This window comes from Pelodiscus sinensis, chromosome 1 (assembly GCF_049634645.1).
Source record: "Pelodiscus sinensis isolate JC-2024 chromosome 1, ASM4963464v1, whole genome shotgun sequence".
NCBI classification, from domain to species: Eukaryota; Metazoa; Chordata; order Testudines; family Trionychidae; genus Pelodiscus; species Pelodiscus sinensis.
This window is the reverse complement of record NC_134711.1, coordinates 273,667,221-273,693,562: the sequence shown is the minus strand read 5'-3', so window position 1 is coordinate 273,693,562 and position 26,342 is coordinate 273,667,221. Positions and strand designations below refer to the sequence as shown.

General features: G+C 41.9%; 1 protein-coding gene across 4 annotated transcripts in view; it reads right to left on the bottom strand.

Moving 5' to 3' along the window:
• The window catches only part of PCDH9 (protocadherin 9), a 963,669-nt gene that overhangs the window by 752,382 nt on the left and 184,945 nt on the right, over positions 1 to 26,342 (bottom strand). The gene's annotated exons all lie outside the window — the stretch shown is intronic.

The following is a 26,342-nucleotide window of genomic DNA, read 5'->3' as shown; positions in this document are numbered from 1 at the left end:
GTGGCTATGAATGAGGTTTTTTGTTAAAGATCTGCCTATCTCCAGTGGGACAATGAATAGCAACAGACAGACAGAGAAACACGTAAGGGACCATGATAATATCTGAACTTCCTCTCCTCAATCCAAATAAAGACTAGAGTGATTCTCTCTGTCTCTCAGGGCATTTGTAAAAATATAATCCAGGCCATTGTCCAGCAGGCTTTCCTAATGATGCTAACCTCAATTCTTAAGTTGTTTCAGCTGTGATCCCAATAGCAAGTAGATAGCATAAGCAGAAAATGGTGCACAAAATACAGAAGTATAATAATAGTAGATAAAGTAATTAAACTATTCAAGCTATTTCAGCATGTGGAAATTTTTTCCCCCTACACTATCAGTCTCCACTCCATTTCACCAATAAGTCCACTAGTGTAATAGAATAGATAGATCCATAATACTGTATATGCCCCAGGCTGCAAATTCTGGAATATCCCTAAAAAAATACAGTAATAAGAAGAGACTATAGTACAAAGTAAAAATATGAAGATGAGAGAAGCAAAAAGCTCTGCTCGGGTTGTCTCAGACTTTTCCCTGCCCAGAATTCGTTTCACAGGAGTCAGAGTCTCTTCACCCTACTACTGTCCAGGATGATTCAGGGCAGGGGTCACTTACCCCTTCCAAAAAAGTGGATACATTCTCTTAGTTTCTTTCTTTTGGCAGATTTATTTTACCTAATGTGGATGACACAAAGGCTGCTTGTACACAGAGCACATATCTCTAATAACCTGGAAATGGCATCCACAAAAAGAAAAGAGTGACACTTTTTCCCCCTTGATCATAGCAGAATAAACAACATTTTAAAGGTTAACTTACTCAATTTCCACAGTTAATTGTGAAAAATGATGTCTCTTGGTACCTTCAGATTTTTAACATCCAATTACTTTGATTTTTTATCGCATCCTGCATTCCCTGACTACTGCTGCATAAGAGCGGGAAAAAAGGTTGTAACCAGTGGCAACTCATTTACTTGCACAAATCGGTACAACACCCAATGCAAGGCCTTCTACTGAACTGAGAGAAGTTAGAATAATTTCTTCTACGGTTCATCTAACAAAAACAGCCCGGATCTAAATGCATGTCACAAAATCTTGTGAACTAAGGCATTCCTATTTGAACAAATATAGGTCGGATCTCCCCTGGTCCGGCACCCTCGGGACCTGACTGGTCTCAGATGAGGGATTTTTCCAGACCAGGGGAGGTCATTTCAGCACCCCCCTCCCACCAGCTTCCCAGCTCCCCCTTGTAGCCCAGCTGTGCCGTGAGCTAGCTGAGGGCCCCTCCCAAGCCTAGTGTGCTGTCTCCTGGTGCCCCCCTCCAAGCACAGCTGAGCCACGCACCAGCTACTGGTCCCACCCCGCAGCACAGCTGAGCCACACACCAGCTCCCTGCCTCCCCCTCACAACCTAGATGACCCGTGCAGCTCCGGCCCCTCTTGCAGCCCAGTTGAGCTGAGCACAGGCTCCCGGGCCCCGAGTGTCCTGTATGTCACTGGGACTCTCTGATCCTGGAACATCCATGGTCATGCCAGACCACGGATGTTGCCGGAATAGAAGAATCCCAGATTTTAAAAGTGCTACTTTTATCAATGGTAGCTTTCTAGAGTCCAGCAAAATGTGAGTCATTTGGAGAAGGAAAGTTTCAACTAATTTTTACACTGTTTCAACTATTATTACTCTGTATATAACTAGTTACCTAAAGATTATCACAAACAAAAATATATGAAAGAGTTCATTCAGGTTGAAAACGTGGACCAGATTTCAACTGAACTAAGTCAATATATGTCAAGTAACAGAGAGGTAGCCATGTTAGTCTGATCTTGAAGTGGGTCTGCCCCATGAAAGCTCATCACCTAATAAACCATCTTGTTAGTCTTTAAAGTGCTATATGACTGCTTTTTTTCTTTTACCAATATATGCAAGTACAACCTTTTCCAACGTAAAATCAATGAAGCCATGCTCATTTGCTCCAGCTGAGGATCTGGCTTTGGTATGTAGAGAGTACTGACACCCAGAAAAAACTACTATAATTTCTATGGAATTATCCTTCAAATAATAATAAAAAAAGCATGAAATTTGAACAGTTTAAGAACACAACCACTTCAGTAGTATCTCTTGTTACCACCTCACACAACTTACACTCCTCGTCTTACTTAAACTATGCCCTACTTCTGTGTATATAACAATATTAATTTTCTATCACAGCTACAGAAGTTGTCTGCAAGACAATAAGAAAGATAATCACATATTATCCTGGTAAGTAATATCAAGTCTGAACTAATGAAAAGAGATGCAGACTGAGGTTTTCCCAAACTTTGATCTTGTTTATAAATGTGAAGGCTTGATGCCAACAGTAAAGAGAAATGTCTCCCGGAATGAGAGAAAAAAAAAGATACCTCCTATTGAAACCTCTCTAATCTTAAACCACACAACATACCAATGTCTTCCACATCCTAGCCTCCTTTTCATTATTTCTTCAGGCACAAATGTTTGCTTTATGTTACGTTTGCTAAAAACAAAAATTAGCAGGCTAGATGTTGAAGACATTTTAATAAAATAGGTGTCCCGCTGCCTGACATATGATGCTGTGCTAAGTACATAATTTCTATGTATCTATATCCAATTTATTAATATGTAGAAATGACAGTAATCCTTCTGTATTTAAATCTGAGTCCTCACCAGCTGGGGAACAACTGATCCTTCCATTTTAGAATACATCTTGATGTTTAACTTGTTTTGTATCTTTATCAGCTTCAACTTTGATTGCATCTTATCAATTAATAAAAAAGCATTTCATTTTAAAGGGTATGAAACAGAAGCCTAGTACATATTAGTTCCACCCCAATGCTGTAAATATAGAGGTCTTCTGGTTTTACTTGAAAAATAAATAAGGATGGATGAAGCTCAGAAATGATTGTTTCTAATACTGTATTTAAATAACTACAATATAATTTGCATTTATATTTGTAATTTTGTCATTAGAAGTACAATACCAATCTCTGTCTCCATCGAAATAGATTCCTTGGCAATACACACATTCGAATACAGGACACAATGTTGGAGGAAATACACTAAATGATGATTTATGTTTACATTTTCATGCATTCCTGCTTCTTTGTACACCAAGAAACATACATATACTAGATGAAAACAGAAATTGCTGCTTAAATTGCACGCATGGCTTGACAGGGAGGCAGGGAAGTTGTCAGATATTTTTAAAACAAAACAACAACAAAAAACAGTAGGGAAAAGAAGAGGCCAGAGAGCCATTCCATTCCTTCCTACATGACTCATGCACCCTTCATTTATTCAGACTGGTTAAAGAAATATGTCTATCCACCTGTCAGTATCCCTTTAATGTGCCCTTAGGCACTCTCCATTGAAAGTAATGGAAAGCCTCCCTTGTGCTTGCATAGGGCAACATGAATTGAATGTGCAAAAGCCAGAAGGGTTTAAAGAGCCAGGATAATATTTTAACATTTACAATGTTACCATTTTATTTAACTTTTGACCTGGATCCAATAAGATGTACCAGGCTGGGTGTTTTAAATTATGAATGCTAGGTGACAGCACTGGATCATGATATAACATTATACTGGGGGGGCAATATATTTTTATCTGTATCTATTATACTTTATTATTATATCAGCACCACATGTACATTTTCTTGTAATGTGACTTGTGCTAAGATGAGACTGCTTCCATCAGCTGCATAAAATCTAAGCAAAAATGGCAACACAACAAAATGACAGAGTACAGAAGTGCATGGTAGGAACCAAAAATCACCCCTCTTGGAAGACTGCCATTTTATAGGAGCAGCTCTTAAAAACTTTGCAGCTTTGTGTAAAAATATAATTTACAATTTAATTTTTTTTACCAGTGCGGGTTTTTTTTTCTAAAATGCTTTCTAGAATAGATAGTGTAAGGAAATATTTGAATGAAGAGTGCCCAAACATGTGGGCCAGGATCCAAAGCTCACTGAAGTCAACGGAAAGATCCATAATAAAGTACCACCCAGAAGGCACTAAAACAAAAGAGGGTTAAAAAGACACCACTTAGGCCCAAGGTTCACTAAAGTCAAGATAAACAACGAGGAGTCCTGTGGCACCTTATAGACTAACAGATTTATTGGAGCATAATCTTTTGTGGGCAAAGACCCACTTCGTCAGATGCAAATATCCAATTCATGCTTTCAGGCATGGCACAGGTTGAGTTAACAAAACTGTAGATTGCTTCATAGATCATCGTGAATCTAAATCCTATACTGTGCATATTTGTTGGAACAATATTGTTCCAACTTTCAGGAGCTCCTAGAGCCATGTACTGTGCAAAATGGCAAAAAATGTGCTGTGACACCATGTAAAATAGTATTGTGCTGAAACACAAAACTGCATCTAAAAAATAACTAGGTATGTCAGCTAAAGATTTTATTCTTCCTCCCTGCTAGCCAGCAGAAAGGCAAAACTCTCCTCTTCATTATACAAATGTCAATAGAGTTACATCAACTCACAATGATGAAATACAAAGTAGAACTTGGCCCAATGAATTCCAGCTCAATATTGATAAGAATGAGCAGCATCCAGCATCCACTGTGGGACTTTTTCCTTCAGATATTTGTTATCAGGTCTTGCACATGCCTACAGCAGGGATTGGAAATAATTTTCACAGTGTTGCTACTCCAAGAATTTTGGTAAGTGGGCAGAGGCCACATGTTTTTATTATACTAATGCAGGAGGTGTTGTGGGGGGTCTAGGAGAGAATTTGGGTGTGGAAGGGAGCTCTGGGCAAGGGATTGGGATATAGGAGAGAGTGCAGTGTCTGGGAGGTACCTTGGTCCAAGAGGGGGTTCTGGGGCAAGTAGTTGGGTTGTGGAGGGGGTGCAAAGTACAGGGTCTGGTCATTGCTGGAAGATGCTTACTACAGGCAGTTCCTGGCTGGCAGTGCAGCAGGCCACTCCAGCAGGCAGGCTGACTGCATGAACTGTGGCTGCCCACCACTCAAAGTGTCCAGTTGCTACTGGAAAGAGTATCTGTGTGTCCCTTGGGGGCGGGGAGGGCGCCTGCATGTACTGCCCCCATAGCTCCCATTGGCTGGAAAATGGCCAAAGGGAGCAGTGAAGAGGTGGATGGGGATAGTTCACTGAGACCCGCTACCCTCCTCCCGCAAAGGGCAGCCAATTGCTTGAGAGTGGTATCGATGGGGTTGCAGCAGGCTGGCAGCTGCACTGTCGGAATTTTTAGTAGCCCAGAAGGTCATGATGGGCCGGAGGGAAATGTTTAACAGGCCAGATTTGGCCTGTGAACCATATTTTGCCCACTCCTGACCTACAATATCCTATATTGATCAGATGTAATTAGCATGACACAGTTTCGTGAAATGCCCATGTTTTAAAGGGCAAATATATGATTTTTCCAACAGGAGACTATTTCTATTTGTAGAGATAGTTTTCCATCCAAATTTAGGGAGATGCATTGAGGTTCTAAGAGCAGGCAATCTGAAGTGTTCATTAGAGATGTGCAAGTAATTCATACCTGCCTGCATCTAATTTAACCATATTTTCCCCTTGAATAAAGCCAGCCGTAGTGGAAATCAGTGGTCCAACCCACTCACTTCCAACCCTGTTGGCACTTTCAGTTTACATTTGCAAATTCTCCAGAATTCTAAAAATGAGTCTCTTTCTCTCTCTGATCTCTGCTGGGTATTTATAGGCATCAAGTATAATTATGCTTTTGGCAAGCCTGTGAAAATTAAACCTTTGCAAGCAAGTAAAAAAAAAAGGAGGATGGTGAGGGGAGAGAGAGAAAATCCGGTTTAGAGTGAAGTTATCACAAGCTTACTCATGTGTAAGCAGAAGGCAGAAGGCATATTGTAATCTTGCAGAACACTTCGAGAAGATGGTGACATTTGGCTCAAACTTAATGAAAGCTTAGGATGGGTACTTTAATGATTTGAACAGGGTCTATATCTAGTAGACGAGACATAAGTAATGAAACTGGCAAGTTGTCTTCTTTGAGATAGCAAATGATCTGTTCCCCCAAAAGATCAGGTTTCACTGACAAGCAAGTGAGCATTTTGCACAGCAGATCTTGCAGCACTTTACATGCTTTAGCTCTCTGATTTTCATATTCCTCACTTTCACATTCTTTCCCCTAGACATAAAAAACCAGTGCTGCTGTTGTACCTTCTTGCCGCCTATTTTAATTGAAATCTTCACTGAAGCTAATTCTTTCAAGAGTTTGCAGCAAAATCATAACTTTAGGAAAAGCAAAAGAGCATAACAGCATGTAAGATTTGTGGGAATTTAGCAAAATAACATTTTCTTTCTTGTATACTCAGTAACGTCTCTGCAATTCCCAGTTTCCAGGAGCTAGAGATGCTACCATCTACTGTGCAGTCCCACTGGTAACTGCACTGGTATCTCAAGAGAGCACTAAGACTGAGGCTTGTTCATACTAATGAATAGCATACTAGAGGTCCAAGGAGCATATTCTGCCAGGGAGGGTGCATGTCTAAGGTAGCAGACCCATATAGGTGAAATGCGCTCTACTCCTTCTGAAAAAAATACATTAGCACAATTAAGATGCCAGCCATGAGCCATCTAGCTCTTCTACCAGATGTACATACAACAGCTGTGTGCCTCCCCTGCCACCTGAATCCTAAACACCCCTCTCACGGAAGGGCAGGATTTGCCCTGAGACATATGCTACTGAAGTAAGGATTCCTCCTGAAAAAGGCACCACACAGATTGAACTATCTCCGCTTATTAGGGTTGCCAGGTATCTGGTTTAGAACTGGACAGTCCAGTATTTGAGCTTTGTGTTCGGGAAACAAATTGAGAAAATATGAATGAGAAAATATAAATGCCCAGTATTTTCTAAATAAGATGTAATGTAGATTGTGATGTAATGACAAGTGTGTCTGGTATTTTTGTTGAAACCATCTGGCAACCCTACTGCCTATTTAAGGTTATGAGAAGCCACATTCAAGAGTTAAAATGTCACTGATATAATCACTTTATGTTAGCTGTGGAGAAGTATTAACATCAGTGAAACTTTTTGAAACTGCTGTATAGTGTACATATTATATTTGATCTATACAATATGCAGGAAAAACTTTTCATGGCAGATGAACAAGAACCAAACAGTGCTACAGAGCAACATTAATTAATTCCTTTATGTGTGATGTTCCTTTACAAATATTGAGCACTTACGAATACAATATTGTTCAAAGACAATTCTAATATGAAGACAACGAAGAGACTTAGCTCTCATACTAATGTTTCCTCTCATACTAAAGCTGCTTTCAGCTACATCCATGGAGGAACAAACAAAATATGAATCTCCACAAAGGGCTAGTGTTTTCTACACAGAAGGCAATGAAGGTAGCAAGCCTCCTGGGGAAGTACATAAAAATATATCAGAATGAGAGAAAACACTGTGGAATATGGAAAACAAGGAATGAAAAATTTAAAAAGTTGCAGCTTACAGTTTTAGGGATGTATTTTCCATTACCCCACTGTAAATGTAAGACCAAGCAAGAGTAAGACCATGCTTCCTTATGAAGGAGAGAGCGATACTGTATTCGTAAGTTAAAAATCCTCATATTTATGAATATTGTACAATGGAATGGGTCAATTAGATAGCTTAGTTCCAAACTAAGAACTACAATTTGCATATCGTCCTCCACTTTTCTTCTGAAAGAGGCTTTTCTGATATTTGTCCCATCTACACTGGGCCAAATTTCAAAAAAATAGCCTTTTTTAAAACATCCCTTCTTTCTCATAGAACAAGGTTTACAGGGATGCCGAGAAAACGCATCTGCTTTTCCAGTTGTTTTTTTTTGAAAAGCAGATGCATTCCTTGGACACAGCAGGGCTTTTCTGGGATACTTCCAGTATCCTGGAAAAACTCTGCAGTCTAGACGTACCCTACGAGTGTGCCACTGACCGAAAGCCCCATTTGGTGGAACAGCACGGTCATACTAAGAAACAGAATAGTAAGGAGAAGAAAAATATTGGAAAAAAGGGAAAAGACACAAGAGATGTCTGAGTCCTTTAACATGACCAGAGAACATACTTAGTAAACTGATAGGCTGTCAGGGAAGCCCAAGTCCAAAGATTTCAATTCTACCAAGCTTAATAATATTCCTATTTTAGAAGGTGAATCTTGTCCAGGAAAGTTACTGAGGCACCAGAAGGAGCTTTTCCATTCTCATTACACATTCTACTCAGTTTCTTTAGGGGAGAGTTTCTGTGCCTGTATATTCCTCCCAGGCCTTGGTTGCTCTTCAGAGTGCAAAATAAACCCACATAAGTTACTGTTTACCGTGATTAAAATCAGAATTTGGCTTTTTTTTTAAATGGCTTTGTTTTTTATTCCCATAATTTACGACTAACTCATAAAAGTAGCCGATGCATGGAGACAAGTTATGTAAAATAACTACTTGTGCTAGGACAGCAAGTTCAACCTACTGTACACTGTTCCCTACATTCTAGTACTCTCTAGAGCAGGGGGAGCGGGGCAAATTATGGCCCATAGTCCAACCCCCTGCAGGAGTGGAGTCAGGACAGCAGAGGAGGAGAAGTCAGATTAATTCTCAAGCAGTGTGGTGACTAGGGGTGGCAACTCTCCTTCCCCTCCCCTTCTATCCTCTCATGTCCACAGCCTTGGCTTCCCTAGCACCTGGGCAACCCAGTCACCACACAGACAACCCCGATACTCTAGCTGGCATGGATGCAGCTCCAAACAGGTGGCATGGATGCAGCTCCACCAGCTCCAAGTGGTCAGCAAGGACAGCAGGGGGTGGAGAGCAGGGAGTTATATAAGGGACGGGGTTATCAGAGGGGTGGTTTAGGTAGGAATCTGGGAAGTGGAGGGAAGGAGGATGCAGTCAGGAGTGGGGGGGTGTTGAACAGGAGTCAGTTCAGGGGGTCAGAAAGGGAGAAGGGACGGGCCTAACTGCCTGAGAAGCCACAGTCTTCCTCAGCCTTCCTCTACCCTGCCCTCCATACAATTTCCATGCCCGATGTAGCCCTCAGGCCAAAAAGTTTGCCCACTAGTGCTCTAGAGCTTTGTTCCATCCGCATATAAATGAGAAGTGATGAGGCTCCCAGCACTTCCCTTACAAGGTCACAATTTGATTTTTTTCCTGATATTCAGCCAATATTATCCTTTGTCTGTATCAGGGATGGGCAGTAAAAATGTGGCAGCTCACCAGAGTTAGTCCCTAACGGGCTGCCACCACTAAGTTTATTTGTGCTTCTGCATGTATTGGGTAATTGCAGCTCTCATTGGCCGTGGTCACCATTCATGGCTAACAGCGCGGCCGGAAGTGGCATGAACCAGGACTCCACTTACATCCACTCCCATTGGCCATGAAGTGCAATCCGTGGCCAATGGGAGCTGCAATCACCTGATACCTACGGAAGCACAAATAAACAGAGGTAGGGACCCACCAGGGTTAGTCAGTGGCAGACTGGATTCATCCCGTGGGCTGGTATTTGCCCATCCCTGGCTTACATTAAATATCATTCCTAATTATACCCCATTTGCTACCTGAATGAATTTATCATGCTCTTTGAGTACTGACATTTGCAAATGACAAAATACACTCACTATCTAGATGCTTTGATGATTAGTGTTCTGTAAGTATGAAAGCAAAACAGAGCTCATAAATGACCCTGCTGTGGTGTCAGCTAAATAACTTTTGCTGGTGTTATTAGGGTCTCGTCATAAAACTTGACTTGTGCAGATTCAGCTTTCTGCAGCTCCCCTCATTTCCGTGTCTGTAGAATTTTGTCTGTCTTTCTACACAATCTGAGTGCCAGGTCCTTGTAGCCAGACATGATTCTTTTCTATCTGCTTCAGTCATGCTTTCAACTACCCTTCACAGTAAGAAACTGTTACTGCCAATTCTATTAAAACACATTTCATGTATTTTGCAGGCAGCTTTACTGGCTGCAAGATTAATATGCATCTCTAGTTCCAGAGGTCACATTGGCTGTCTACAAAGGAGCACTTTCTCTCTTGGTCTATCATATTTATCAAGAACTAGACAAGGTAACCCACCTAACCTGGAATAAACAGGGGGAAGAAAACCTGCTACAAAGCTAAAGCTATCTATTGGTAGGGCTTTGTCCTACTAAATGATCCTTGTCTAGCTTTGTGAATATAACATAGATAACACCAGAACACATATTGGTGTATATGCAAGAAACATTAAAAAGATTTGTGCATCCCAAACAATCATTTAGAAAAAAATAAATCTAAGTTTTTAAAATTGGGAACCAGGAAAACAATTGCTTTTAGTTATGTGAGTTTTGATATCCTGCACAATCTTCCCCTATTTCATATATCCTCTATTTGTCAAAAAGTAAATACAAACACAATTTTGTACCGAGTTGGAAGCGGTGATTCTAATAATAAGACTTTCACTGAGTTATTTTTCTACATATCGGGAAACTATCTCATCCTCCCCTTTCCTTCCCCCCCTCACTACTATAGTAAAGCACTTCAATTAAAAGCTGAAAACTGGAGAGACAATGTATTTCTTATACAGTAAGCATGAATATTCCAAGTCTTGCTGCACTGACCCTATGCTCTCCTGTGCCAAGTCCCTGCTGTGGATTTAAACTCAGTCTCGTTTTGAGTTTCCATTCTGCTTGGCACAGGAGTCATTCTTCACTGCACTGCTCAAGCCAGGAACAGGCTGCTGACTCGGAGGCAGACACTGATAAGCAATGGCTATAGAGAACTTGTAATTGCACAGGCTTTTCCTTGCCCCGAACAGGTATTACAACAAATGAGCATCACTGAAAATTCTTGTGAGCTTTAAAAAGGAAGATAAATTTACAGTTTCATAGGCGGTTAACACCATTCCCAGAGGAACAAATGGGTGTGTAAGATATGGGCAGCTTAACCCCTTCACGCTTGCATGCTTTTTGATAGCAGTTCTTTATAGAAAGACTGCTGAAATGAATGGAAAGTGAGGGGGCTGCAAATAGCTGGGTGCCATTAATTAAAGTAAAAAAGTCCTGTGCTGAAAGAGTATGAAAGTTGCAAAATTAAATACCCAAAAGTTGAGAAATGCTATTTTTTCCACAGGACCCGTCTTTCATTCAGTGCACCAGTTGGCTAATGTTCACCAAATGGGTAGTTATTCAGTGTTGTCAAAATTATCATCCAATTTGGGATGCCCAATGTAAGGAGCCATGGCCTTCTCAGAGTACTTAGCACTGCATAAGTTTCTGAGGGGTAGCCATGGTAGTCTGTTTCAGCAAAAACAATGAAGAGTCCTGTGCCACTTTAAAGATGGGAGTGTGACATTACTATGCGGAGGACCAGCGCTAGAAAGCCAATACAATTAGGATGGATGTGGCCCACTCCCAATTCTTGAGCAGAAGGTGAGAATACCAAGAAAAAGTGGCGGGGCAGGGAGTTATTTTGTAGTGAGTTGGCCATTCCCAGTCTCTATTCTGACCCAGTTTGATAGTGCCAAGTTTGCATATGAATTCCAGCTCTGCAAGTTTCATGCTAGAGTGTGTTTTTTGCAGGTTTTTTTGCTCGAGTACGGAAACTTTCAGGTCTGTTTCTGAGTGTCCAGGTAGGCTGAAGTGCTCTTCTACTCTTTTTTGAATGTTACAATTCTTAATGTCTGATTTGTGTCCATTTATTCTTTCGCATAGAGACAGTCCAGTCTGGCCAATTCACATGGCAGGGGGTTATTTCTGGTACATTATGGCATATATTTATCACTTTAGTAGATGTGCAGGTAAATAAGCCCCTGATGGTATGGATGATGTGGTTAGGTCCTATGATGGTATCAGTAGGATGTATATGTAGATAGTATGCATAGTACTTCAAAGCATAGCTCCCATTGATTTTGGTTATAGATATGAGTGTTCATTAGTTCTGTAAGTGCTCAGTAGTTCTGTAAGGGAACCCAGTTATCCAAAGCTGGGTTCCCTGAACATGAGGCTTAGTGTTCACCTTTGAAAAAATGTGGCTTATATGACTTGTCTATTATAATACAGCAGCTGTATGGCAGAGACAGGGACAGAATCTAATTCAACTGCCCTAGCCATGAGACCATCTTTCCTCTTTCTGCAGTTCCCTGCCACATTTACTACACACTTTCCAACTTGTGTAACAAATGTGACAGGGACCCTGTAGGCAACAAGCCCCTTCAAGAGACAAACCCCAGTGATCCCCCAGGCCATCTCCAACCTTCAGCTCCTATTCCCCCATTCCCAGGTAGCTTTCCCTGCCAATTCCTGTTTTCCCTCCCCTGTTACTCACTCCTGCTCATTTGAGTTATTCTGCTGAGCAGGGGGAGTGCCCACAGCACAGGAGACTCTCCCCTCTGTCAATCCTGGTGTACCACAGTGTCAGACAGGATAACTGGGACATCCTTACTGAAATCGGTGTAAGCTGTTTAAGAGTTCATTACATTAAAATCACAAGTTATACTGAGGAATCTTATTTAACTCCATGGGGAGGAGGGCCACAGCCCTCCAGGAACTAAGAAGAATGGAGGTGCTCAGGCAAATTCACTCAGGTTGTAACATCCAGAGTGCAACCACTACCCTGAGGGGAGGCTCACAAATGTCAAACTGGATTCTCCAGAGAATGAAAAAAATATTTTGTTTTTCATTTCATAGCCTGAGCTAAAACTGACTCAGGGCTTTCTTTCTGATCTAGCAACTAGGCAGGCCCTCTGGCCCAAAGGACTCCACAATTTTAGAAAAGAGTTGGAAGATTCACTGAGCTGCAGAAGAGGTAAGGCAGGTTCTGAGCTGAAGCTGTGATGAACTTGTAACTGCAAAAAAAAATCAGTGCAGGGTTTGTGGAGCTAGTCCCAGGCTAGAATCCTAGGTTGCCATTAGAGTGATCTCTGCTAAGCTTATTAGCATGCATGTAAGTTCATTTGGTTTTAGCCAGTTTATCTGCAATGCTTTCAGCTGAAAAATAAAAACCCTTCTTTAGAAAGGGCTGAGAGGTAACTTAACTGTGGCAGTCTCTGAGGAGAGAAGCAAAGCAGTGACTGTTCTGGCACTAGGGGTATGTCTACACTACCACCCTAGTTCGAACTAGGGTGGTAATGTAGTCAACCGGAGTTGCAAATGAAGTCCGGGATTTGAATTTCCCAGGCTTCATTTGCATGTTGCCGGGCGCTGCCATTTTTAAATGTCCGCTAGTTCAGACTCGTGCCCCGCGGCTACACGCAGCACGAACTAGGTAGTTCGGACTAGGCCAGTGGTCCCCAACCTTTTGAGATTGTCGGGCGCCAGGGGGCGTGACCGTTCGCCCGCCGGGTGCCAGGGGGCGGGGACACTTGCGCGCCCGGGGGCGGCCCCCCCATAACCGCTTGCCCGGGGGCAGCTCCCCCCCATAGCCGCTTCCCCGGGGGGGCAGTGCCCCCCCATAGCCACGCGCCCAGGGGGCCAGAGCCCCTCCATAGCCACGCGCCTGGGGGGCCGGGGCCCCCCCCCGAAAACACCCCGCAAGCGCCACGCGCCCAGGGCCAGGGCCGGCGCTTCCTCCTCCCCCCTGCAAGTGCCGCGCGCCGGGGCCGGCACTTCCCCCCTCCCCCGCAAGCACCGCATGCCCAGGGCCGACGCTCCCCGCAAGCGCCGCGCCATGTGCCCGGGGCCATGCCAGCCCCGAGCACCTGGCGGGCGCATGCAAGTGCCCCTGCGGGCGCCATGGCGCCTGCGGGCACCGTGTTGGGGACCACGGGACTAGGCTTCCTATTCCAAGGTTCCACGAGGAGTACAGGTAGTTCGGAATAGGAAGCCTAGCCCAACTTACTTGGGCGTGCCGCGTGTAGCCACGGGGCACGGAGTTCGAACTAGCGGACATTTAAAAATGGCGGCGCCCGGCAACATGCAAATGAAGCCCGGGAAATTCAAATCCCGGACTTTATTTGCAACTCCGGTTGACAACATTACCACCATAGTTTGAACTAGGGTGGTAGTGTAGATATACCCTATGTCTTTTGCAAGGGAATTCATTGTAGTCAAGGAACTGTGCAGCCTGGACAGTTAGAAGGTTCCTCAACACAAGAGAAACAACAGTAGGAGGGCCAGAATCCTAGAATGTATACACTTGCAGGACTAGAAAAGGGAAATACTAGTATTGTTGCCCTGGACTATGACCATCCCCCCATAGAATCATAGAATCATAGGACTGGAAGGGACCTCGAGAGGTCATCGAGTCCAGCCCCCCGCCCTCAAGGCAGGACCAAGCTCCGTCTACACCATCCCTGACAGATGTCTATCTAACCTGTTCTTAAATATCTCCAGAGAGGGAGATTCCACCACCTCCCTTGGAAATTTATTCCAATATTTGACCACCCTGACAGTTAGGAATTTTTTCCTAATGTCCAATCTAAACCTCCCTTGCTGCACTTTAAGCCCATTACTCCTTGTCCTGTCCTCAGAAACCAAGAGGAACAAATTTTCTCCTTCCTCCTTGTGACACCCTTTTAGGTATTTGAAAACCGCTATCATGTCCCCCCTTAATCTTCTGTTTTCCAAACTAAACAAGCCCAGTTCATGAAGCCTGGCTTCATAGGTCATGTTCTCTAGACCTTTAATCATTCTTATCGCTCTTCTCTGTACCCTTTCCAATTTCTCCACATCTTTCTTGAAATGTGGCACCCAGAACTGGACATGGTACTCCAGCTGAGGCCTAACTAGTGCAGAGTAGAGCGGCAGAATGACTTCACGAGTTTTGCTTACAACACACCTGTTGATACAACCTAGAATCATATTTGCTTTTTTTGCAACAGCATCACACTGTTGACTCATATTCAACTTGTGGTCCACTATGACCCCTAGATCCCTTTTCGCCATGCTCCTTCCTAGACAGTCGCTTCCCATCTTGTATGTATGGAACTGATTGTTCCTTCCTAAGTCCCATCAACCGCCACAGTGGCTCCTGGAAATTGAAAGGAGTTATTGTAAGAGAAGTTCTGCTCAGCAGCTACAGCCTGAAGATGGAAGATGCTCAGTTGCTCTTTTGGGATGGGTGTATAAGAAATCTGGTTACAGATAGGAGCATGTACTAGAACAAATGGAGTTCTCAGACAATTTAACTGCCAACTCTATCAAGTATTTACTGAAAATATGGAAACTGAGATTTTTCAGATTATTAGAACTCTACAACATTTGGGTCAACTTTCAGAAGGATGGCAAAAGACACATACCTGACACCATGATGGTCCCCACAGCCAAATTTCAAGTCCCAGATATAAAACATGACAGTCATAGAGCTTCTCTGCTAAACATTTACATATATTTTTTAACATAGACAAAGTAACATTTTCCCCTAACCATATTCTTGTTTCAGCTACAATCAGTCAGTCATTTAGTTTCCAAAAAAATTCAATCTGAGGTACACATTCTGTATGGAACCCTTCAACCCATGTACAGTAAAACTCCAATAGTCCGGCATCCGATTGTACGGCACTCCCGATAGTCTGGCATCAAAATGGCAAGAGCCTAGTGAGTGAGCTTCAGCAAAAAACGTGTCACAAGGCAGCAGCAGCAGAGCTGAACCAAGTGAAACCGGACGGGACTGAGTCAGTCTGCCACTGGCATTGCATGATGTTGGACAGTGCTTGTGCTACAATAAAACACTTTATTTACAGTATATACTGTATCTACTGTAGTCTGGCATATCCGATAGTCCTGATAGTCCAGCATATCCGATAATACAGCACCACCTATGTCCCAAAGGTTCCAGATTATCCGAAGTCTACTGTAATTTAGTTTTGGAGATGTTATAAGCAAATGTAGAACACAGTCTCACAATAGAAAGCATTGCGCACATTTCATCATAGGTATCGTTACTTAAACTTCTATAATAAAAACAAACAAACAAGCAAAAGTAATTAGCTCAGATAGGCCCACTTCCTGGATCTACTTAATGCAGTAAACCCACATACCTCATATAATGCACTCTGCAGTACTGAACAAGTTAAACCAGTTTTAGCAAACTTAGCAGGCAAAATTACTGGGATCAAGGGGCCTGATCCAGTATACCTTAGAGTTTCTCCAAGTGCGGGCAGCAGGATAAGGCCTAAATTCTTATTCATTATACTTACAGAGGATTAGCTAAGCCTCTAAAGCTAGCATTCCATCTGCTTTGTTACCTAATCCTACTCTCCTGGAGAAACCACCTACTCTATTGTTCAGCTAAACACTTCATGCCAGCCCTGTTCTTAGCTGCCACTGCCAAGTGTGCCAAAAACTGTAGAATTCTCTGTGGTAGATTTGGGATGCTGAATGTAGCCTTTCCGGTGTTCAGACTATTTAAAGGGCAAAAAGGGTTAGAAAATGCGACACAAAATGGCAATATTTTTGGTGTTCTGTTTATACTATCAGTGAGTGTCCAGAGTTAAGTGGTTCTTTGTTTTGCTCCTTTCCAGCCCATCCATTTTCAAGACAGACCAGATAGGATTGTAATGTGAATCAAAATGCTTTAAAAATGTTCAACAATTGTAAAATACTTTTATATATATGTGGAAAGAGAGGCTGCTTTTCTCTTCTAGCTCACATGTTTTCTGGTAATTGTCTGAAATAGATGTAAGGGCAGAATTCACTTCCTTGAATATGTCTTTGGGTCTGAATCCAAAAAAGCTAAAGGACTAAAATAAGGAAATCAATTCCTGCCAATGTGTCCCTGAAAAGCTCCAGCTAAATGAACTGATGTAATCTCAACACAGGACTTATAGACAGCGACGACAAAGGAATTCTCATTACTTCCAGAATCTCAAGGAAAGAGAAGGAGATAAATTGAAACACGAGTATTTGCACATGGTAGAAGTCAGAGATTATCGATAAGGCATGGACCAAACTAATACTTTGTTACTTCAACCCTGACTGCATCTATCACTCCCTCACTTAGCCCTCATGTGACCAAAAACAAAGTAAGCCTTATTTGCCCCAGATAGTGAAATGCAGACAAGTAAACAAAGTGGATGGCTAAAAAATATATTAGATGTGAACAATCTGAGTGGATAATCTCTCTCTCAATAGCAAGAGCACATCTATGGGTGACTGGCCACAGCATTTTCTTTCATAGACAAAATATCAGAGTGAAATATTAATAGCTGAACCAACAGTTGATGTACTGTCCAATTTTGCTGCCTCAGCACGTTCACAACTGACATCAGGACTTTTATTGCTTGGATGGTTAGCAAAGGAACCCAGACTCCACACCACAAAAGGACATATGCCTCTCTGTCACACCAGACCAAGGTTTTTTTTACCGGATGGGGATCTCGAAAACCGAACACCTGGCAACCCTAAGTTCAACAGACACTACTGCAGCAATGGCAGCAGCCAAAGCTCCAGGCTCTTTAAATCACTGCCAGAGTGCTTGGAAGCGCACTCAGGTGGTGCTGAAGGGCTGTCTGGGGGAGGATAGCCCCTGCCCTGCCCTTTCCAGGAGTGCACAACCAGCTTCCCCGTACCTTGCTCAGGGGCCTGACAATTCTGTCGGCCCTCCTGAACCAATGCAAAACCCTGCACAGATGCTGTCTTATCTATCATGAATGTCCACACAGGGTTGTTGCCCCGGTTTAACTAAATTGATTTTACATTTGTAATATCAGCAATGTCTGAGACAGATGAAAGAATCCCTGCATGGAAAGGGAGGCCCCCCTGCACTAGTCACAGGCAGTTCTGTATCTGCCGATTTTCCCTCCCTCTTCTTCTACAGTAAAGCATTTCAGCAAATGGGAAAGCTTAACAATATTTTTACAAAAGGGGGAGAGGAGAGCATTTGTAATTTATTGCAATTCAAGTACAACCAGATGAGATAATCAAGCATTCCTAGACTGGTGTATTAAAATGTCTTTCTGCCAACTCATGCCCTGCACCCATGCTCTAAGAATTATCCCTTCACTCATGCTGATAATTATGACCCATGCTAATCATTGTGGTGATAGATGATAATATAAAGCAATTTCCAGCACAACAAATCTTTTCCCTTATTATATAGAAGGTTTGTTTCCTATGTTCCAGAACAGAAAATATTCCTCAGTCAAAGAGAAGGAAGAGGTAGGTACTATAATTTTTCTGTAACACAGGACCAAACAGGGAAGCCAATGAATCAGTATTTGCTTCTTACAACAGGAGGCCTCCATTAAGTGGTCTCCAATAATCAGACTTGAGAAAGAAAAATACTTATCCAATTATTCTATAAGAAAAAGATACCTGGATATCTCAACTTTTGTTTGTGTCTGTTCTCTTCATGGATGCTCTCCTTGCCCCAGTGTTAACCTTTGAAAACAGCTTCATCTGGTTCTAACTGTTAATGCCTCTGTTCAACAGCAGCATATTCCAAATAGATTTTGCTTTCTAACTCTTGTAGGTGAGAAAACAGCAGACTGGAGAATTACAGGAGATTGATTTTCATAGGCCCCTCCTGTTTACAACTGCTGTCTGTAAAAAGACTGCTATGACTTGCTCTGCTAAGTAGCTTGCTTGTGACAAGCACAAGAGAGTTTTTTGCTTACCCCAGAAGCAAACCTACAATATTGTCTTCACCCTCACCTGTTCTTCCTCCTTTTTTTATTATTTTAGCTCAGGCAATCAGACTAAATACTATTAAAGAGAATAAAATCTTAGTTAGAAAAGAAAAAATATGATGTACAGAAAAAGTTACCCCAGTAGTAGCGAAATAAAAAGGATTATAAATAATCCTCTCATAATCAGATACTGCTTTTATCACATCGTATGCATTAAACTTCTCTGAACTGATGTCCTTTTCATCCTAATGTACTAAATTAAATATCTGTTCCTTGTAGAATTTCATTCATCTAAACTAGATTAAAATCAAATCATGTACAAAATCAATTTCACTTAAAGTACAATAATCCTAGCCCACTGAGGCCCCCTTCTAGTAATCACAATAAATGCTGCTTTTCCCCTGACTGCCACCCCTTTTTTCCTTCCCCTAGCCTTTCACTGGATGCATAATTTTCACATCTCATTATAAATTGTGACCTTGTATATCTTATTCATATCTTGTTAGAGCAACATGGCCAAGGAGCTGGAGGCGAGACAACCTCATTCAAACATTCCTCCGGGGTTTTCAGGTCAAGTTATTTTTTTAAATTGGGATTGGTATAAACCTCAAGGGATTTCTTGATTTAAGAAAGAACTACAAATATTTAAGCTGTCTTGGGGGGATTATGCTGACATTGGATCGTGGGATTACCTCTCCTATAAAACTCAGAGGATTTGGACTGGTTCGGCATCTCGTCGGGAAATTGGGCAAAAAGGGTTCTTACATGATGTTAATCAGATATTCAATCACTCTTTACTGTAAGCGCCTCAAAAGGTAGCAAACAAATGAAAGGGAAGGAAAAAAATAACATTGGCTTGCAGATCTGTCTGAAAACAGAAGTAATCCTCCAGCATGTAGCAACACTTTGCCTTTCATGCTATCACAGCTCGTCCTAGTAATAATGAGTCAAACTCTGAAAGAAGCTCTGCATCACTACCTCCCAACAACTTCGATTTGCAGGTGCTCAATCTCATGAAGGATGCATCCAATTAAATGCTAATACTAATAATTAAGAACAGTTGGCACTTCTGTAGCACTGCACCTGTAATCTAAGCAGCTCAACGCACTCTATATTATTAATTAAGCCTCATAACAATCTTGTGAGGTAGGAAACTATTATTTTAGCTCATGTGCTTGGAGCTGTCACAGGACTTTAGGCATAAACTCCACAGCCAAACTCAAAACTGGACTCTGTAACCCTACAGCTCATTGACAAAGCTCACAGTATAGTTGAAACCATGCTAAGAACACTTATTGGTTTCACAGTTCTTAGTTTCCTTAACAGGGCACACATAGCTGTGAAACTACACCACTCTCTTCAGGATACATATATATATCATTTATATGCGAGAAACTATAGACCTTGGTAGAAGAAACAGTAGTTAAAAAAACTTACTTGCTAGAAAGAGCAGCTGTAATAAACAACAGCCAGTTGCGAATACTTAATTTTTCAGTTCAGCCAGCAAACTAAAAAATCAGAAGAAATGGTTAAAAAATCTTTGGCATAATTAGCCCATTGGAGAGGGCAATTGCCTAACTTGTAGAAGATTTTGGTTTGAATCAGAACTGTAGAATGGGGAAATGAACTCATATCTTTCCTGAGCATCCTAACCATTAAATTATAGGGATTCTTTCATTTGCTTTTTGTTAGTCTCTTGGGGTATGTCTACACTGCACACTTATTTCAAAATATGCTATTCCAGAAGAAATACTCTGAAATAGCTTATTTCAAAATAGCACGTCTACACTATAGAAAAGCCTCAAAATTAATCTGAAGCAGGCTTCCCTAATGTGGATGTGCTACCTTGATTTAGAGTCCCAGAGGCACTGGGATGTAATTAGTTTGAATGGCCCTAGGGAGGAGCCATTTCAAAATAGCAGCAGTGGAGAATCCACACTACAGCTATTTTGAAATAGCTATTTCGGAACAGGCGTAATTCCTCGTGGATTGAGGTTTACAGAAGTTGGAATAAGTCATCCGTTATTTCAAAATAACTGTGCTGTGTTGACACCCTACGATAGTACAGGAACACTTGGGGTTTTTTTTAAGGTTTTTTTTTTTTTTAATTACAGAGTAGGGGTATGTCTACACTACAAAGTTAATTCGAACTAACGGATGTTAGTTCGAATTAACTTTCATGGGCGCTACACTAGCGCTCCGCTAGTTCGAACTTAATTCGAACTAGCGGAGCACTTAGTTCGAACTAGGTAAACCTCATTGCACGAGGACTAAGCCTAGTTTGAACTTACTAATTCGAATTAAGGGCTGTGTAGCACTTAGTTCGAACTAGACGAACTAGTGGGAGGCTAGCCCTCCCCAGCTTTCCCTGGTGGCCACTCTGGGCACCACCAGGGAAGTTCGAACTAGCGGGGTAGTGTAGACATACCCTTAGGCAGGTCCGCTGCCAGGAGCACTGGGTGGAGGAAGACCTGCAGCTGTGGTGGGAGGGCTTGTGGGAGCTGCTTGTCCAGGGCCATGCCATACGAGATCACCTGCAGACCCTGGTGCACAGATTGGTGCTTGCCGCTGCTCCAGCCCCTGTGGCTGCCCCAGCTATCACTCCTCCTCCCACTCCTGCTTCCCCTTCCCGCTTCTTCCTCCCCTCCAGCCCCCCTCACTGTCAGGAGGGTCAGGACAGACTTATCTGGAGAGGTACTATGGCAGTTTTCCTGTCACCAGGCATCGCAAACTATTCTGCACTCCAGTAGCAGCTAGCAGCAGGTTTCCAGCCAGTGGGAGTGCAGCGGTAGCGCTCGGGGCAAGCACTGTGCATGTGGAGCCCTTTGCACTCTTTCTCCCCCACCTGTGAATTGGGCCTACTACTGGTTGCTTCTGAGGCCCAGTATAGTCTATGGTACCAAGACAGACAGGTAGCCAGCCTTAGCACCCCCCACTGATTCACCTGCAGCACCGAGATCCAGTGCCTGACATTCCACGAGCCAGCACTGGGTCACGGACCATAGTTTGAAAACCACTGATCCACACCATAATTTGGTCATCTGGAAAGAAATCTCTGGTCAGGAAAATGCTACTAGAGGTTTCCTGGACTTATGTCAATCATGATATGGAGAAATGTTCCTATTTCAAAAGGAACAATTTTCTTGCCTCCCTTCTATCCAATGCATCAGACATATCTCTTCTCTCCCTTCCTCATGGATAGCTTACAAATTCCCAGTTCAACATATTGCAAATGATTTCAAGATCAGGTTCCAACTGCAGAAGTAGAAGTTGAAGCAGTCTGGCCTATGATGCTAAACTCAATCATATGGCTGAAATTTTTAAAAGACACTGACAGGTCCTACTGAATAAAACTCATTCTGAATGAGCAATAATCTCTTACATGACATCTCTATCAAATCAGAATGCACTGTATTTGTGAGTTAAAAAAAGTTTTTTTTTTCTGTCTTTAAGGAAGCACAGGACTAATGTACAATTTCAATGTGTAAAGAACAAGGATGGCAAGCTACACTAGGACAAAGAACTCTAGCTATACTTGATGGGAAACCACTTTCCATTTACTCATGGGCTGTGTCTACACTGGGCCACTTATTCTGGAAACCACTTTTCTGGAATAAGCTGCGAGCTGTCTACACTGGCCCTTGAATTTCCGGAAAAGCAACGACACTCTACTGTACAAAATCAGCTGCTATTCCGGAAAAACTATTCTGCTCCCGCTCGGGCATAAGTCCTTATTCCGGAACACTGTTCCGGAAAAAGGCCAGTGTAGACAGCCCAGAAGTCTTTTCCGGAAAAAAGCCCCGATGGCGAAAATGGCGACCGGGGCTCTTTTCCAGAAAAGCGCGTCTACATTGGCCACAGACGCTTTTCCGGAAAAAGGGCTTTTCCGGAAAAGCAGCCTGCCAATGTAGACGCTCCTTTTCCGGAAAAACTGAAAACGGAAAGGTATTCCGTTTTAAGCAGTTCCGGAAATTCATGCCAGTGTAGACACAGCCCATGGTGTGAGCCCAGCACCAGTGACAAGTTCTGCTGATCGGGGTAGGTCACTTTTCAAGCCAAAGGGAACCATCTTTTTAACTTCACACACAGTCTTACAACTCCTTTATAAATAAACATGCCAGGGGGGAAAAAAGCAGAGAAAACTAGTAGTAACAATGCAAACACCAGCCGACAGAACAGTATAATCTGCTAAACTCCAGTGATGATGTTCATGTGCTAGGATGTCTGGAGAGGAAAGATTCAGTCTCTTTCACACAGATGAAACAAGCTTTATTTGCACCATGTTATAACTTTGAATGGTTTGGTAATTTCATGAGCACATCTGCCTGAACAAATGCATTATAAATGCTAAGCATCACTTTAGAAGCCTCTATCTTTTTAGGCTCACAAAGAAAATCTACAATGGCATGTGTAGGATGTTCAACGAATGGTGAAATGGAAGTTCATTTTTAATGCTCACTCTGGTTCTAACGTTTTTTTTGACAAACACAGAGGCTCATAGTTTCTTACTGAATCTTCTAGAACCACATACAAGCAAGTCTTGACTTCACTCCAAACAAAGCTACTACTGCTACTAATAAAATCCACTCTGCTCAGAGACAGATATTAACAAAATACAACTCCAGAATAATACTAAGCCTTTCTTCTAGGATTCTGGTTTGTACAAAACCTATTGGCTATCTCCATACGATGGAGCTGTACCAGTGAGCGAACAAAGCCCTCTTAACTCTCTCAGCAGGTTCAGTATCTGCTAACAGGTTGTTTCACACTAAGCGTGACAGCCCATTGCACTCCCTTGAAAAACATCTGACAATAGTGAAATATTGCAAACAATTCCTACTGTTATTTACAATGGTGGAGATCACCATTGGTAACAATGTTGTGAGCCACTAACTGCTGCCAGGATTCAAGCAGCACACTAATGAGCCTAGAGACACAGACAAAATGTTGGTGGGCGTGGACCATCTATACTAAACAACACTGCTAATGCTGGAGGAGCTAAATTGTGCAGACAAGGTTCATAATAATTACCAGGAGCTCCATTTATGTATACTGTGACTCAAACAATTATGATGACACTTGGAAATGTAGCAGTCATTTCCCAGCATTGGTAAGGTAATGGATAGATTAATAGTTACTCTGAAATTTTGCCTGGTGTCTGAAAGGTGACATTTTCTATTATGTCAAAGAATCTGATGTTTCATGTTTTCTTACTGACTAAACCCAATTCATTAAAATCACCAGAGTAAGTGTTTTAATTAAAATCCAATCATATCTCTTTACAAGGAACTCAAAATAAATCCAATCACCTACAGTACAATCTTCAGTTAATTTTCCAAAAGCTTTAACATTTTACAGTTGTACGTTTCTTTGAGGTGTTCTTGTATGAACCTGCGTCATATAAAGCTGTTGGTTTCACACTTAATATCCACCGATTAGTGCATATAATCATGTTACCTGGTAGCTAATTTGTTTTTGATTGAAAATATAATTCCAACAAAGACCTTTTAATTATTTTCACAATATTTTCCCCAGCCAGTTTACACAACAAGAGTTTTGATCTCCTAACATGGTATTGCTTCTTATGTAATTGTTCTCCCATTTAGGCTGTGTCTATACTACAAAGAAAAGTTGGAAAAAGATACGGAAATTGCAAACCACAATTTGTGTATCTTTTTTCTGCTTTTCTTCCAAAAGAGGCTTTTCCGACATTTGGCCCATCTACACGGGGCCAAATGTCAGAAATAAATCCCTCTTTCGGAACATCCCTTCTTCCTCGTAGAACAAGGTTTACAGGGATGCCAAAAAAACCGTCGGTTTTCCAAAAATTTTTTTGGAAAAGCAGACGCGATCCTTGGAAACAGATACGTATCTCGGGAAAGCTCTGTAGTCTAAATGTACCCTCCATGCACAGAGCTGACTGACTGGGCGGGGCTGATTAATTACCTCTGATGCTATGCTGCCACCCAGCTTAGAGGGTCACCACACAGATCTGCCATCATATATCAGCTGTGACTAACACCACATCAGCTAGGCTGTGTCTAGACTACATTCCTTTTTCAGTAAAGGGATTAAATTAGGCACATCGATGTTGCAAATGAAACCGGGATTTGAATTTCCTGTGCTTCATTTGCATAATGGCGGCCACTGCTTTTTTTCTAAATGGGGATTTTTTTTTTTAAAAAAGGCAGTTTAGATGTGAACTTTCAAAAGTAAAACCCTTTTCCGAAAGATCCTGGAATCCTCAAAAAATGAGGTTTACAGGATCTTTCAAAAAAGGGTTTTATTTTTGAAAGTTCCGCGTCTAAACTGCCATTTTTTAAAAAAAGCCCCCTTTAAAATACAAGTGGTGGCCGCCATTATGCAAATGAAGCACAGGAAATTCAAATCCCGGCTTCCCTTTACTGAAAAAGGGATGTCGTCTAGACATACCTTAACTGAGCACTATTTGAGCAAATGCTGTTAGACTAAACTGTGCATATTTTTTGTGACAGGCACACTGGGTACTCATTTCCATATGTGACATAATGCCAGAATTTTAACTTGGAAGTTTTAACCACAGCAACAGACACCCAAGAAATATTAAAATGTAAACAGAGTGAAATTTAGTTTTTACTAATTGCAAATTGATTTGTGAGCAGGCTAGATGACCTGGTGTGACATGGTTATATGCTGACTTTGGAACCATCAAATACATAACCTATTATTTCTGAAGCTGAGTGATGTGGAGGCTGTGCCCTTGTTCTGCTAGAGTGAATGCTGTATCAATACCATGCCATCATGATGACTCAGGTGCTAGCAGTATTGCTTCTGGGATGCTCATCCAAATCCACACTAGGACTAATGATCAAACAGTCTGCTTATGGATATTTTGGAAGTGAGACGGCTAGATTCTGAAATTATTCTATTCCAGTAGGATAGATTTTTAAAAATATCACATATACATGAAATAAAGGACATTTTAATTAAAGAAATGTTCACCCTATGAAGCATTCAAAAGAAATATCAACTGGCCTTTGGCCCCTGCTTTGTGGCTGCCATCTTTTAAGTTAAAAACTTTGCAAGGAGTAAAGAGTAAGGAATAACCAGTCATCATCCCTTCTCTGTATAAAACAGTTTATAATGTACAAGGCTGCCTATGCTAAACATAGGGTTGGTCTTCCTTTGCCTCCATATATCAGTATTTAATTCATTACTCCATAAAGCTTTTTAAGTACCTTACCAATAGAAGGAAGTATAATAAACCAAAGAGCACTTCATTGTGCAGCCGGAAGAGCAACCTTCCTTAGCTTAAAAAGAAGCATCATGACAGGCTTTAATAGGCATCTGCATCCTGTTCTTTCAGCCTAAAGGTTTGGACTTACTGGAGGAAAAGATTGGGGATGGGAGGCTCTTATGAAAAAAGCTGGTGACACAGGACACACAAGCCAAATTGCACCAAGGATGGGAGAAAGCATGTGAAAAAACCAGACACATAAGAACTACAAAGCAAACAACCAACCCTCTTTGATACACTGCATGAGCTGAGAGCAGCTGTTTCTGGGAAAAGATAAAGGGGAACAAATCAGAGCTGGGGCATGCTGCTAAAACACAGAATTTGAATGTCTAGTGACACCTGTTGCATGTCCATCACACATGGAAATTTTTAGCTAGCGAAGAGAAATGCTTCATTTTCTCTTTAGAACCAGCTCTTTACCGGATAATTTATAACTGGAAAGTGGGAAAGTGAACATATAGTTAACCTCCTCTTGTTGCTAAATACCACAATGC